Here is a 16,280-nt window from a genome sequence, read left to right on the forward strand (position 1 = left end):
TGCAGAGTGAAGATGCGCGGTCCCAGCTGGAGAACTGAATCATCGTCCTGTTTGCTCACGTGTGTGATGAGTTTCGTGGTCCCACAGCCTGCTCCAAGATAAACAACTGATAAACAGTGCTTCAAGATGAACAGTGGCAGAGTTCTGTGTATGCCCCAACTCCTCTGCACCAGGGATCAAAGTGATATGAGGGAGACCTCGCCCAGGACACTGAGGCCATATATCTGCCTGCTGCTTAGCCCTGGGGATGCAGAGCTGGGACAGCAGCAGGCTGTGCTACAGGCAGGAGCTCAGATTTACTGGGCTGTAGACAGGGCTGTGAGTCAGGGCTGCATCACTCTTGTCTGTCTTGTTTCTCTGCGGGGCAGTGGATCACCTCTTGGAGACCAGTGGTCAGGTGTTCCCTCTGCCTCCCAGCTCTTCATCCTCAGTGACATTTGAGCATTAAAGTTTGCAAGGAGGTAAGATTTACTTGGAAAAGTCACTGGCTACCTGGGCCTTGAAGAGGCTGTTTAATATTGTTTCAAGACTCTAACCATTAAACTCTCTAATCAATCCAAGTTAAGGAGATGAATTATTTAAAGCTCACCAACTTTTAATTAGCAAGCTCCTTTTGAACTATGGATCTGGTTGCATTATTGACAGAGGTAGCATTAAAATTTGCTTCCTTGCCTGGGAGCAGATTTGCCTTGCTTGTGTGCCATGTTGGGGGATCATGGGGAGGGAGTGGGGACTGCAGGAGTTGTGTGTGCTTATCCTGCTCTGGGGGCTTAGGCTTTTCCTAGGGTCTCCCGGGGGATGCAGAGTTGGTTTCTGCTTCATTGTTCCTCATATTATTTATATCATGAGCTCTCTATTGCTGTCATCCCTTACTCCAACAAAGCATCCACATCTCTAGAGTATCATCTGTCTGCCGTTGGTTTCTGCCCATGTTTATCTCAGTGCTGTTGTCTTGCACAGGTGTGACTCCTCTGCCTGACAGAGTTCAGAGAGATGCTGTTCATGTCCCTCCCCATTCCAGTCCTTTAGGAGGGTTTTGCTTCTTCATTTCTGCCAAACTCCCTCTGTGGGGGAGCACTCCCAGCTCTCCCCAGTACAGGGTGAACTGTGGGTGAATTGCCCATGGAGAAGCAAGACCCAGCAACCAAGCTCCATTCTTGCAGCACTTCATCCCAGTGGCAAACTTGCCTTTCCCACACTGTTTGGAAAGGATTTACGTGGGTGCTGCGAGAGATGCCAGGCCAGCAGTGTGACAGTCTCCATCTCCCTGATACTGCCAAGGCTGCACATGTGCCCTGTGTGTTACAGCCTACTGGCTGCTCCATTTGAGCTGGCTCCAGAGCAGATCTGTCTGGGATGTCTAGAATCCTCTGACTGCCTGCAGAGGTGGCAGCCACTGGCACTCTCTGCTGAGTAGCTTTACTGCAGGCTGAGCCCTCAGGAGTGAGCTGGAGGCTCATTGAATGGCAGCTGGGGAGAAGAACTACTCCTCCTGGCCAGCTTGGGAGCCCCAGGCACAGCCACTGCCTGTGCTGTCATGGCTGTTGGCTTTGGGGCTTGGTAGCCCAGTGTCCTGCTGGGAGAAGGCGAGGGGTGGTGCTGATGTCTGGAGACATGCCTTGCCAGGCATTTTTTCAAGGAACAAGCTTCCTGGCTTTCTGGCCACTTTATTTCCTTGCTTATGCAGGAATGTGCAACAAGGATATTTCCCTTCAAATCTGACAGAAAAATTGCAGTGGATGGCCACTTGTTTTTGCAAACGATTTGCAAGGAATTTTGCTGTCTTGCCTGATGGGTTGTGTATCGCTTCGTTTTCAAATCACTCTCTGATTCACTATCTCAGCAGATATTGGCTCCAAATCCCTGCACTTGGCATGCTCTGGGACCAGTCCCACTCCATGCTTCATGTTCTCTCCTCCATCATGTCCAAAATCTGGGGAGTTCAGGGCGCTCAACACCCTTCAGGGCCAATGCCAGATTCTGGATGGGAACCACCTTTAGCATCTGGTGCATATGGGCAGGAGGGTCTCGTGCTGGAGCACAGTGGAGTGTCCCCACGTCCCCTGGGATATACAGCTGCACATAGAGCAGGTTGCTGCACAGAGCTCATGTTGTAGCTTTCGCCCGGTTTGTACTTGTGAGCAAGTGAGCTGCAAATCTTGTTGAGGAGGTAGAAAAGTGATTTGTGTCTCCAAATAGACTAAAGTCTCTCTGCATACCCTGAAAATACAGCTGCCTTGGGGTGGGATGGGTGCACGTCTGGTGCCGTTGTGTTCTTGGGAGGGAAAAGGTAGAGGAAGGGGGGAAATGTCAATATTTCAGCTCTCTGAGAAGCGCTGGGCAGAATAAGGAGATAGAAAAGTCAGAAAAGTCCTCTTCCTGAGAGTGAGGATGCAGGAATTACCTGAGAGATCAGAAAGGAGCAAAAGGGGCATAAAGCCTATTCTTTCATACCTTTTCTCAGGTTGATATTTCAGCTCAAAGGATTCCTTCTGGGCTGAATGTGGCCCTGAGGACTGGAGAGGACAATTTTTTGCAACTTCCATCTCATTCTGTAACACAGATTCGTTGTGTGTCAGCTGCAGTGTGAGCTGTAGAATCTTGGGGTGAGGAACTTGGTTTTGTCTGCTGTTTTCTTGACCCTCAACAAAACGAAGTAGAGTCTTGCCAAGCAGCTACTCAATCTCACATATGTATGGACATTGCTGTTCTTAAAACGTGTGTTTGAGGTGGTGGTTGCCAAAAATGAGCTGCTGCTTGTAATGGGGGTCTTGGCACTCGCACACAAAGACCAGCATTCACAGGCTCCACACCAGTGGAGCTGGGTACTTGTGTTAGGGTCTCTCTACTGATAGTCAGAGACTGATATAGGTCAGAAGGATCAAAATCACAGGTTTTAGTGACAGCAAATCACTTGCATTCAGAAATTGATTTTCTTCTGGTTTTGCCTTTCTTTTTAAGCTGTTTCCCTGAAAAAAAGGTCAAGTTTTACTGAACAGCACCTATGAAACCAAGTATAGCTTTCCTTACCACTGTTCAGTTGTTAAATCTGGTTATTCTTTTACTCATCAAATACTCTATTTTTGCTACTTTTATTTTGATAAATTATGTAACATAGTATGCCTTTAGTCTTAGTTTTTAGGTATTTTTTACATTGGAAAAATGGTGAATCACTATTTGCTCTTGAAGAGGTGGTGATTAAATTATTACTCATGATTGCTCTTTTGGATGAAAACTGTAATGCCATGCTAAAGTACCCCAGCAATTTGAATTGATTTTATTAGTAAAATCTCTTTCCCTTGCAAATACACAATACAGAACGAAAAGTAAATTTCAGAATACTTTTTAGGTTAAAACACCTGGTGCATGAAACCAAAGCAAGAAGTGATCAGTGAGTTGAAGAAGTGTTTCTGGAAACTACCCTTTCAAGACTTTAGAATGAGTACATCTCATCCTCTCCTGCCTTAGTTGGTTGGTTTGTTTGTTTCCCTGATTATGGAAAGATAAAAAGCACACCTTCTTTTTTATTGTCAGTCCTTTATCGTTTCTCAGCCCTGAATAATCCAGTTCTTGAACTGCAAATATACCAGAAACAGGAAAAAGTTTCCAAATCTGCAGAAGTAGCTGCTCCTGCTGGGAAAGTTTGTTTCTCATCTGTCAGCTATGCTTCCATCTGCAGTGCATTGACCGTCTTCAAAACGTGACATTACCCCTTGCTACTGATCTTTTTTGAATCTAATTGAATTTAATTGAGTTTTTAAAGTTTAGGCTTTAGTACACACATTATTGTGATTTTAGATTTAGTTGTAAATGTCTGGTTTGTTTGGAGGTTTTTTTTTCTTTTTAGGGGAAAGAGGGCAACCAAGCTTCTGTGTGTCTTGCTGAACCTGCAGTACCCATCCCAGGTGACCAGGAGATCTGGTCCCACAGTAGCACCTGTCTTGATGCAGTGCCCTCCCTGGGCTGTTTTACACCAGCTGCCATAATCCCGTGAGCTGTGAGCCTTTGTGCAGGACTCACAATCTTTCCTGTGCCCATGGTTCCCCTGGCTGGGGCTGTGCCGTGCTCCATCCACGGGGATCTCTGCCGTGCCAAGTGGAAAAGCCTCACCTGCCTGGGCAGGTCAGCAGCCCACGCGGTGAGCGACCCAGCAAGCCACCGTGCCTTCCTGGCTCCATCTCTCTCTTTTCATTTACTGATTGGAAATCTCAGAAGGTTAGGATGTGATATTGTTCCTTATCCAGAGCATTAATTAGGCCTCGGAAAGAAGAAGAGGAATTGCGTGTTTTTAACAGTGAGGTTAATGGGATGCTCGCAGAGTAGACAGTTTTAATGAGCTTCAACTCGATGTGCAGTGAGTTTACTCTTTGTGTTAAAAGGGTCACACTGCAGTAGTTTGATGTGGATTGTCTCCTGGCCCCCAGTGTCATAGGTGAGCGTCTGTCAGAGTCCAGTCAGAGCACATTTACTTAGTGACACGATTCTAATTAACTACCTCGAGCTGCCACCGCCGCGGGGAGCCGGGCCAGCGCCTGCCGGGGTGCCTCCTGCCCGGCGGAGCCATCCCTGTCCCCGCCACTGTGCCCGGCGGCGCTGGGCTGCTCCGGCTGACACCGAGGGAGAGGGCGGCGAGGGCCGCGCTCGCCGAGTGCGGTGGCAAGTGACGGGCCACCGCCGTAATGGGGGCCTTGGCTGTCAGCGCCGGCTCTCCCCCGCGGACCTCGGGGGGGGGCTGATGAGGCTTTGCCTCGCCCTGGGAGGTGCTGGGAGTGTGTGGTCCTGGCAGCTTGTTGGCTTTATTTCAGCCTCCTCTCACTCTTCCCTGTTTTCCTTTCCTCTCTTTGGTTTTCCTGCCTCTCTCGGGGGTGCAGCATCTGTGGGATCCTCAGCCACCCTTGGTGCCCACCTGCCCCCTCTGCATCAGGGCAGGGAGAACAAGGAGGTGGACAGCATCTTGTGAAACTCATCTTCATGTTTTTGACCACTTTCCACTGGACGGAAAGAGCCAGGCAGAGCCAGTCCCATCCTCCCTGTCCCTCCCAGGTATGGGAGAAGCCTCGGAGAACGCTGTACTCCCCCAGAGCAGGCATATCCTGTTCTTTTTCAGCTCTTCATTTCTCAGCGGAGGTGGCACACAGCTGGTGCCAAGCCTAGGGGGCAGTGCCATTTGCACCACACCATCCTTTTGCTAAGGGAGAGGGAGAGAGGGAGAGCTGAGCACAGGACTCCCTCCTGTGGAGTGGGACACAGGGCTGCCTTGGGGCACTGCCCCGCACACAGCAGCCCCAGCCCAAGGCAGAAGGGGAAGGACTCTGAATTAAATAATTAAAAGAGACTTAAGTAAAAATCAACAGAAATGTCACCAAATGAGCAGTGTCATTTTGAATTAGTGCTCGTAAAGGTCAGGCGGATCCAGAACAGGTGGAGCGGCTGCGTGCGGGGTGTCGTGGCCAGGCAGCGTGTCCTGGCACCCAGGCGGGGTGCAGGGTCCGGCACAGCCCCTCTGGGGCCTCTGCTGCACCACGGGCATGGGGACAGGGTGGTGGGCAGGTGGCAGGGGGTCCTGCTGTGAGCACTGGGTCCCACATCCAAGAGGAGGGGTGGGGAGGGAGGGCCGGCCAGGGTGGCCAGTTAGAGGATGAGCAACTGTCAGAGTCCAGTCAGAGCACATTAACGTGGTGACATGATTCTAATTAACTACCGTGAGAGGTGTCACAGCTGGAAAAGCAGTGAGCAGAGACAAGCTTTTAAAAAAAGAAAAAAGCAATGTGACAGTCTTTTTTTTCCCCCCTCTTTCTTTTTCTTTTCTTTCCCTTTTTTTTTTTTTTTTTTTTTACTCCTGTATGCTCTCTCCCCTCCATGTGGGAGTGGATCTAAAGATAATTAGGATGTCTGGCTGCCTGGGAACCTGAGCCGGGGCTCTTTTGCTTTCAGTCATTTAAGTTTTCGACATCTCTCTGAAGGGACTTGGTGGCGCAGTGGATTACTGCGCACCAGAGTGACAGAACACTCTTCTAATCGTAAACCCTTTTTAGAAAGGATTCTGCTCTCCCTTTTTCCCCTGGAGCAGCAGGGGGTATGTTCTGATCACTGCAGCTCTGTTCCCATACATGCTACAATGGGAAACTCAAGGTCTTTCAGCTGTTTCCTGCAGTTAACAAAGGAGACACAGAAGAAAGAAAGGAAGGATGATTGAGTGTTTGTGTTGACTGCACTCACCCCTCCGTCCTACCCTGCCAAAAGTTGGTCGAGCGCCCATCCAACCCCACTGCCTGCTGGGGATGTGATGGATTTGTCACACCTTGTCCTTGGCTGAGGGCTTGCCATCCCTGGAGAGTGACCTTTGGAGGGAGTGTGATGGCTGCAGGGACTTCAGCTGCCTGAGAAAAGTCAGGGTGCTACCATGTGCTCCTCCCAGCCCCCAGGCAAGCGGCAGCAGTGCCTGCTCCATGGGGATGTGTGGAAGGTATGTGCAAGCCTCTCTCTTCTGGCTGGAAGCAGTTATGTTTGCAGCACCAGTATTAGACTGAAGATTTAAGAGGGATTTCTGGATTGTTTGCTGTGCTGCAATGCCTGGGAGGCCCAGCTGCAGATTGGAGCAAACCTGTCTCAAGCCTGAGATCTGGCTGATCCCCAGCAGGACAACATTGCCATCATCCTGGAACTGCCCTCTGGTAGGGGGGCTGCTCTGGTATCCCCTTCCTCTGGCTTGTAGTTTTAGGGCCAGCAGTGGGGACTGTCTCCATTGGTGAGCTCTGCTGTCCTTCCCACCCTCCCTCCTCAGCCCAACACCTGGCCCAGTTTCTGTCCCCAGTGACAGATGAGAAACCTCTTATATGTATACCACTCTAAACTGGGATCACAGAGAGAAGCAGATGGTTTGTGTTATGTGTGCTCTGTCTTAGCAGTCAGCCAGTCCCAAAACCTGTGCAGACCTGAACTGATCTGTGCTACAGAGACCCTGGAACTGCATTGGACCCATTGCACTGTAAGCTATTTGTCCAGTCCTGAGCCCTTGCAAAATATTCTCCCCAGACACTACTGGAACAACTCTTGCAGTGAGTGAGCCCTGTCCCATGTTGTGCTGGGCAGGTAGAACATCTTCACTAGCACTTGTTCTCCTGCCCCTGTAACAGCAGCTTTCCCAAGCAGTGAGATGTGTGTTAGGTGAGAAGCCTTGGAAGACCATTAACTTTCTGCAGAGCTTTTTCTGCAAAAAGCAGCAATGTAAAACACTGAGTGACATTTTGATTTCCCGTAGATTCTTTTGGTGCCTTGGTGTCTCTCTGCGATATGTCCCAGACAAGGCTAAATGGTAGCGTGTCTTCCCTTAGCTGTGAGGAGGGGAAGAATGTTAATGAAGATAAATATTGTGTTAATGAACATAAACATCTCAATTAAGGGATTGCCGGCCCTGCTCTGCACTGGACACCGGTGGAAGGTATCTTTTAACGTCATGCTGTCCTGCAACAGCAGTGTGTCCCCAAATCTGCCCTTTCATGCCTCTATCCTGGGGGATCACCAGGATGCCGCTGTCCCTCTGAGGTTAGCCCTCATCTCCAGAGTCTGGGCATCCATCTTTTCCCATCTCGGTACTCCCTGGAGCCATGGGGCTGGTGGCTGTGAGCACCGTGGTCCCCCTCTGCAAGGAGGAGAGACTCCTGCCCAAGTTTTACTGAGGATCTGCCTTTAAGGAGAGTGGTGGCAGAGGTATGGAGGGAAGGCTGTGTCAGCAAGGGACGCCAGGTTTAAAGCTGCCCCGCTTTGCCTAATGAGAACTGATTGCAAGGTGCAGGAGGGCAGGGGGTACCAGTCAGCCAGAGAGACTCCACTGCAATTTAACAAGTTTTCATTCCCCTGAGTTCCCTGATAAGACCCCCCTCTAAGTCTGTACAGGAATTCATAAGAATAGGATAATTAGGATGTTTCAAAGCTGCGACCCTCAGAGGAGTCCTTGGATTAATCTGTTTTTTCCCTTAAAGACATCTGTAACTACAATCTTTGTTTCTCTCCTCTTCTTCCCCCCCCCCTCCTTCCTTTCCCCCCTTGTCTGTCTCTGTATCTCCTGTCAAACCGTGGCAGACGTAAATGACAAAGAAATCAGAAAGAGAGATCAATGCAGTCCAAATTAGCACTTGGAGATAGACTGTGCTGGAGATGTCAGAGCCTGACCCCAGTTGATCTGCCAGCCTCTGCTGGTGATATTATGCAAATTGCATCCATCTGGCAGAGCCCAGTAAAGGACTAATGGGGCAGGGAGGGGGCCAGGACCAGGCGCCCTTGGGAAGGGGAGAGAGATGGGGGTCTTTGGGCAGGGGTCCGTGATCGACAGGGGAGATAAGGTACTGCATTGGCTTCCTTTGCTCTCCTGGGCGGATTAAAAACCAAACTCCAGATAAGAGATAACCAAACTTCATTTTGCTTTTTATTTTATTCCTTATTGTTACCCCCACACAACCTACTACCAAAAAGATGGGGGGGGGGGGAAAGGTGGTTCTTGGCGCTCTTGTTTCCTGCACGTCATTACCACTAATGGCAGTTTGAGGGGAGAGACAAAGTCGGGGAAAGAAAGCAAAAAAAAAAAAAAAAGCTGGCTGCTTAAAAGACTGTTGTAATAGGAGCATGGATAATAGAAATCTCAAATTACGATGATCGCCTTGTTAAGAAGTTTGAAAATACAGCCAGATTGTCTTTAATGAGAGAAATATGGCTGTTAGTTAGTGAAGGAGGAGGGAATGGACCTTGTTTCAAGATCTGTAGCTCACCCATCAAAGCTGCACCGTCTGTTTCATTTCAAAATCCTGCTCCTCTGCCTGATATTAAAAATAGTTGTTAAAGGCTTTGACTAGCAAGACAATTCTCTTTGACTTCCTACTCTCTCTCCACCTCCCCCAAAAGACTTCGCCAGGGTAACTTCTGCTTTAAAAAAACGGCCAAGCAAAGAAAGAAAGAAAGAGGAAAGTTTTGGGCTGCAGGGTGATACTGCCCCGGCACCCTGGGGTGCCCAGAGCCTTGAGCCTGAGCACTGTGGCTGTTCCCACTGTGGCAGAGGAGAGCCCCCTCCGTGCCATGTGCCTGCTGTGCCAGAATGAGTGCTGAGATGTGGTACCATCACTGCTTTCCTCTTGGCAGCCCTGACCCAGGCATGGGACAGCAGCGGCTTTTTTGGCAACTGAACCCCCATTAAGCACCTTGGTGCTGCTTTCCTTTACTCTCCCTGGAAGTGGCACCGGGCCAGGGCTGAGGATGAAGAGAAGGGCTCTAACAGAAGCCAGGTCTGGCAGCTGCCTGCCACCCCTGCCTCTTGTGAAGAGCTGAGGGGCACCTCTGTGCTGGTAGGCTCTGACCCGTAACTCCTGCCTTGCCGCGGTGCTGACAGTCCCCAGAAACCAAAGGATCACGTTAATTGGTTTCAGGATCGTGGCCCCATGTCCTGAGTGGCCTGTTTTAAGATAACAAACTCAGAGTGTGTTAATAGCTGGTAGAGCTCAGCAGAGGATCTAGGGATGAGGCCTGGATGGGGAAGATGCTGCTGGGTGGGGAAGATGGGCACTGAGGCATCAAGAATCTGTCCAGTGCTGTGTACTTCGCTGTCCTTACACAAATCAGTGTAATTCCCCTGCTCCCAAGTTGCTAACATGTTAAAATCACAGGGCAAAGGGCCCTGACAGGTGGGAAGGGCTGCACCAGCCAAACTGTTGCCCTTTCCCAGCACGGCCTTGATCCTTTCATGGGTCTGCAGTGGGATCAGAGGGGATCTACTCTCCTCTTTATCCTCCATAGACTCTCCCAGCTGTGCCATTAACCACCCAAGGTCTGGCTTGTTCCTAGTCCTGTAGCAGAGACACACAGCTGGCTGTGCTGGAATGGCAGTGTTTCCATGGGTTCCTGAGGATCCTGAGCAACCCTGCTCCAGCTTGGAAGCTGCATTCTTCAAACCCAGCAAGAACCCAAGCAGCTTCTCCCAGTCTGGTCTCCAAACTGGGTGCTGCCACTGTGCAGGACCTGCAGAGGAAGCAGGAGGGGAGGGTCATGGTCACTACTAAGAGTGGATGCACTGATCCACACTTCTGGCACCAAGGTTCCATGGCCAGTGCTGTGGTCTGACATATCTGCCCTAGATGCCTGGAGGTCTCTCAAGAGATGGCATAAAGCAGGGACTCAAGAGCTCCTATCAGTTTTTGTCCAGGTGGTGGTCCAGGGATGCAGCAGGATCAGCTGGCTGGGCTGTGCCAGGTGGGCTGCAGAGCTATCCTGCCTCATCCCCCCGTGGCACAGAGCTGATCTTTAACCATGAAAAACCCCTATCCAGTGATGCAGTGCAAACCCCCCAGTGATGGAGCGTGCCCAGCAGCCCTGGGTCACTTTTCCTGCTGTAATTACATGCAGCCTGTGATGTGCAGGGATAGCAGCCAGCCAGCCAGAGGAGCTGCCTCTGCACAGACCCTCCTGCAGTGCACCACCCCTGCATTGCCCCTGGTCTCCTGCCCACCCTCAGCAGCAGGCATGGCACTGGCACTGCTGGTTGCCTTTGCTTCCCAGGTCATGCGTCTCCCTGCCTGCTGCCACCTCTCAGCCTGGCCCCAGCAGACAGGGGACCTGTGCCCTGGCACTGCCACCTCAGGATCCTTTCCCTGGGGGCTCTGTGGACAGAGTGAGCCTGCGGAGGGGCCAGGGCCGGGACCCTTCTCCCATTCATCCACTCCACCCCTAAGGATGAATGAAGGGGCACCTGCCCCTTTCTCTCCTTGCCTGTGTGTTTCCAGGTGCATGCCCAGGAGTCTTGGGACTTGGCAGCTGGGTCATCTCCAGCACCCACAAAGCCCCCTGCTTGTGCTCTTCCCCTCCAAAAGTACATATATAACAGCCGAGAGAGGGAAAGAAAAGGAGAGACGCCGGCTTTGCCTCCACGCTCCCATCCAGAGCAGTCTCCTAATGAGAAGAATATGGCTGCTAGTTAGCAGAGGGGTGTGTCCTGTAGGCTAAAATGAGATAGTTACACTGCACTGATTGAAGGTTGAGGTTAGAGGGCAGCACAATTATGTTCAGGAGATTCAAGGGCTCTGTTTGATGCGGCAGTTCTAAGCTCCCAGCCAGTGTCAGTAGTTTAGCTCAGGGTTTCTTTTTTTTGTTTCTTTTTTTTTCTTTTTTTTTTTTTTTTTGGTGGGCTAAAGACAGGAAGGATAAAAACTATGGGAATGAGTTGTTACTATTATTATAAAGTGGTGTGAATTTTCTTCTTTTTTAAACCACCAGTTCACCCCCATTTTGCTTAACTGTTTCCTGATCATTATTTTTTAAGCTGCTTGGAGGGAAGAAGAGAGCATCCCCTTCCCCCTGGAGAGCAGCTCTGAATTTTCTCCCAGACAGGGAAGGTGATTTTTTTGTGTCCGCTTCTGCTCAGTTCACCACGATGGGTAGATCAGGAAAGCAATTAGCAGTTCAAATTATGCCAAGGCCAAATTCTTTGTCTCAAAATCATGGGTTAAGAGTTGCAAAAGAACCTTAATTGTCTGGTGCTGAACTTGACGTTTTTTTCCTGAAAGCACTTCCAGTGCTTAGGGCTGTTTGTGTGGGGAGTTTCTTGTGTTTCAAAAGCCATGCAGTCTTCTCCCAGAGCCCGCAGGAGTGTCCAAGCACCAGTGGCCTCCCCAGCCTCTCTGCCATCAGCCAGATAGCTGCCTTGCAGGCAGCCGTGCATCCATCCCAAGACGATCCCGGTTGCTGTCACCCTTCTCCACTGCCCTCTCTTCTAACCTCTCTGTAGCTCTCTGGTCGCTGCCCTCACTGCAGTGAGGTGAGGACCAAAGGGACTATTTGCCTGGGACAGCAGCACATGGTAGCCCTGTGCTGCCCATGCAAGGAGGCTGTTGCTTCCTCAGCAGCAGCACCCAGCCCTGCTGGGCTGAACACGGCGTGCTGGCCTGCCCGTGTCATCCACTGCACCCCTAAGGACGAAGGAAGGGGTGCCTGCCCCTTTCTCACTGTGCCTGCTCCCCAGGGCCTGTTGTGTCCCAAGCCCACACTTTGCGTTTCCTTTTGATCTGAGTGACAGCCTGCTTTATCTACTCTAATGGTTCTCAGTTTTAAATGTTAATTCCTCCCTGAAGAAAATGTCTTTTCAGGATGAGTTGCCCGTCAGCAGGGACACGGAGGGTGTGCTGGCATCCCTGGCCCCTCTGCCAGGCGTTAACCCAGTGGGCAAGAACCTGGTAGGTGCAGGGGGCTGTGATGCCCAGGGAGCACCTCAGCCCCTGCCACCACTGTGGCTGGGCTGTCCCGGGGATGGCGCATCAGTGGGCAGATCCAGCCGGGACGGATGCATCCCCAGCGTCACAGCTTGTCCCTGTGCAGTCCATTTGGCACAGCGCCACACGCCACTGCCACAGCCCCCCATCATCCCGGCTGCAATTAGGGGTTGATGGATTGTCCCTGGGCCAGGGTCTCAGTGCAGCCCCCCAATGGGGCTGTGGCACACGCAGAGGTGGGCAGGGGCCCGCTGGGCTGCTGCCGTCCAACAACAATTTCTAATCTTGATTGGAGAGGAGGGCGGTGGGCTGGGGGGGGGGAAGAATCAGAGATAAATGTTAGCTCATTTCTTAAGTAATTAGTTACCTCCTCATCCCCATGTTGTAATTGTGAACAAGCTGTAATGTTTAATTAGTGTGTAAATGAAACCCCAATTTCGTAATGGCTGCAGTGACAGCGCTAAGTGAGACAGGCACAGAAGGGGCCGCATTGTTTCAGCAGGAGATGAAGCTGTCGCCCAGCAAGCCAAGCGTCTCTGGGAGAAAATGGAAATGATAAACGAAGTGAGGCTAATTAGCAAAATCCTACAGGCCCCACTGATGGTTCTCATCAAGGGGAGGTAATGAAGCGGGCGGGCCAGGCTGAGGGGGGATTAATTGGAGCTGATTGCTGCACATACAGGCACTGTGGAGCAGCAGATGCAGGGATGCAAACTTTCCTGCTTTTCTTCTCTTGCCTTTCCCCAGGACCTGACTGTGGGTAGAGCCTGTAGGGAGCAGGGAACACCCCTAGGAGCTGGTTCTGGAGCAGGCAGGACACAGGTAGAGGTGGTTGTTCCCTGTCTGCAGATGTCTAAGCAGAGGCACGTGGGCACCCCACCCCACAGAAAGCATGGTATGAAGGCTCTGAAACATCCAAGAGCTGCTGCAGGGCTGGTTTATAGCCCAAGAAGGGTTATAGCGCTTCGCTAGCTCCTTTCAAGTCCCTCCTCCAGTGCTGACTGTATTTTGAGCGCAGACATGTGGAGACTAAATAAAGAACCTCTCTGTGCTGGGGAAGGGGTGAGTCCTCCCTGCTTCCCCTCTGGGTGGGGGTCTCTGCAGACCCAGTACCTGTGGCAGCACGGTGTGGTGGCCAAGCCGGAGCTCACTGTGGTGGGGGAACCTGGGGCATCACGGAGTTGAACTTTATCCTTTCAAGCTGTGTGAGAAATGCCCTTTCTGCAGCTGTTGGCACACAACCACAACCCTGATCACACTGCATTACTTACTGACATTTCAGGGAGTGCATGGAGCCCCGCTGCCAGTGGGCTCGGCCCCAAATGTCCCATCCCTGCTGCACATGGGTCCAGCTGCCTGCGGGCCAGGCTGCCCCCCAGCCTGCTCTTTACCTGTTTCCAACTCAGTATCAGAAGTGAGCAAAAGCCTTGCCAAGCAGAAGAGAGAACAGCAATACCTATCTGTCTGGGCTTGCATCTGTCTGGCTGTCCAAGCAGGTTGTTCCTGGCTGCACATGGAACTGTGAGACCGTGAGCAGGTCTTTTCAGTGTCTCAGCCTCCTTTTCTGTGAAAAAATGAGAGGGTGAGCTGTCTGCTTGGCAAATGCCCATCCCTAGGATGTCCCGTGCCTGCCCAGAGTCACTACATCTCTTCCTCATGGCATCTCCAAGCCCTCTGCTGCCTCTCCTGCTGAGTAATGAGAGATTTCCCTGGGCCTCCAAGGGCTCTAAAGAGGGGCTGAGCAATATTATTTATTCAGTTGTTTACAGAAGCGTTTGATCGGGAATAGTTCTTCACTGCCAGCCTGTTGTGTATTATTCATTGCAATAATCTCTGCAGATTGTGATAAACTGTAACTGCGTCGGGGCAGCGCGTAGCTGGGCTGTACTGCCACTGCTGCCTGCTCCAGCCTCTAAAATATCGGCAGCTGCAATCATAAATCTCAATTTACAAGTGGGACTATTGCACGGGGAGTTATAGTTATACTAATGATTACTTCTCTGTCTTATTTTTCATGTTGCAACAGAGTAATAAATTTTTAAGAACAGCCTGGGCAAAGCGTCATTGAAGGCTGCGCGTCCTCTCGCCACGCTGCCGGCAGAGAGGGGCATTCCTGGTCTCCTGAGGTCGGCTCACTGGCAGGGCACCTGCCCCACCTCTCAAGGAGGTGACTTGAAGAGGGGGCTTTGTGTCCCCATGTTGGGAAAGGTGCCGTATAAACTGCCTGCAAGCACAGTGAGGCAGTGGGCTGGAGCATGACCTCGGGGTCAGCTCTGACTCTTCTGTACCAGAGAGAAGAGCTCAGCTCCCTCCGCTGGTTTCCCTGCTGGGAATGAGGACTGAGCCCTGCCTCTGTCACTAACCTAATCTTTCTCAGTCAGGCTCAGATCATCCTGGGGTTGATGGGGCCAAGGGATGGGAATCTGATGACCAAGAGTGGAGCTGGTATTTGAAGGGTGTATCTTGACCTTGTAGCTCACCATCCTCTCAGAACTGAGTCTTTCCCAGATATGGAGAGGTGGACAATGCCTTTCTGCAGACAGTGTGCCCACAACATGGAAATGGGGTGATGGCTTTGATGGTCCCACCTGAAGGAAAGCCCCCTATACTGGAGGACAGCAAGGGTCAGCAGGAAAGACCCTGGGCTAGAGGAACGCAGACCTTGCTCCCATCCCCATTTCAGAGCAGTGACTCAGGAGCACCCAGTGGCATCCCTCCTGGAGGAGTCTGCATGGGGGTACCTCCCACAGACAAGTCTCATGCCCAGAAGGTAGCAGTGGGACATGGGGTTCAGTGAGCATTTCCCAAGTGTTTATCACAGCTCCGAGGTCTGTGATGTGAGGCCTCTGATGGATGTCTCCATTCACAGACTTGACATTATGATGTACAGGGAGCCTAGAGACATATAGATTTTCAAAGTGGCCACTTTGAGCATAATTATAAATATACAGCCTCTTTACATAGCAAATTGCTGCTAGGAAAAGAAGAACCCCAGGAGGGCTGAAATTCTGGCATCCAGACTTTCTTGAGAAAGGAGCCTTGATGCAGGTTGCCCACCCATTTTGGGGTGCCAGGAAGGCATGGGCTTTTCCCATCCTGAACTCCCCTGGCAGCTCCTCCCCCATTCCTCGTGGTGCTGGCAGTGTCTCTCTGCAAGGGACATCTCCAAGGCACTGTCTTGGACCCTCACTTCCCCTGCTTGTCTGCACCAGCACGCTGTAATCTGATTTAACTGCTTCCAAGTGGCTGGCTCCCCTTCCAGATCATGGCACAGAGTACCAGGGGCATAAGGGAGCTGGGAGCAGGTGCTCCTGGTTTCTGTGCCTGATCCATGGCCCCGGAGACACAGGGAAGGAGAGATCTTCCCCTAGCTCGTGGCCAGCTCATCTCCTTCCACTTTCCTTTGAAGCATCCCAACCCACACAGGGTTGGGGCTCAGTGCAGAGGGACCAGTTTTCAGGTGGACAGAAGATGATCCCTCCAGTGGGATGGGTGTTCAATGCAAACCCAGCAGCTGAGATCTGGGCACAGTCAGGAGCACTCTCATATGCCCTGCTTGGATCCGCAGGCTTCTAGGAAAAAGGCACCTATCCTGGAGGAAATCATCTGGAAGTCCCCTTATCATGCTTTTCTCTTGTCATTTGGATGGCATCAGAGCATCACCACTTCCATTTCCATGCTGGAGCCAGGATGAGCATGCCCTGGGAAAGGTGTCTGCAGGCAGTGGTGTGTCCATCCCTGTGCATGAGGGGCCAGGCTCAAACAGGCATCAGTCATTGCCTTCCCCACCCTGGGACTGGGGCATGCTGGAATATTGCAGGAAAAATGAAGAGAGTGTTTGAGGATTTGTGTTCTGTTTGCAAGCAGGGTCTGGAGGAGAGAAGGTCAAAGAAGAAAATTGGAGCTGAATTTAAATCAATGGCAGGTAGAGATTAGAGCTGTGCCCCAATTAACTGCAGCGAGCTGAGGGGAGGCTGGGGGAGGGCTCTAGCTCTCCAGTTTAGGACCTCCTGGAAGACCCCAGTTCTGCTC

General features: G+C 51.4%; 1 protein-coding gene across 1 annotated transcript in view; it reads left to right on the plus strand.

Moving 5' to 3' along the window:
- The window catches only part of ERI3 (ERI1 exoribonuclease family member 3), a 129,128-nt gene that overhangs the window by 93,483 nt on the left and 19,365 nt on the right, over positions 1-16,280 (plus strand). The gene's annotated exons all lie outside the window — the stretch shown is intronic.

Source organism: Pseudopipra pipra, chromosome 9, assembly GCF_036250125.1.
Source record: "Pseudopipra pipra isolate bDixPip1 chromosome 9, bDixPip1.hap1, whole genome shotgun sequence".
In the NCBI taxonomy this organism is placed as follows: domain Eukaryota; kingdom Metazoa; phylum Chordata; class Aves; order Passeriformes; family Pipridae; genus Pseudopipra; species Pseudopipra pipra.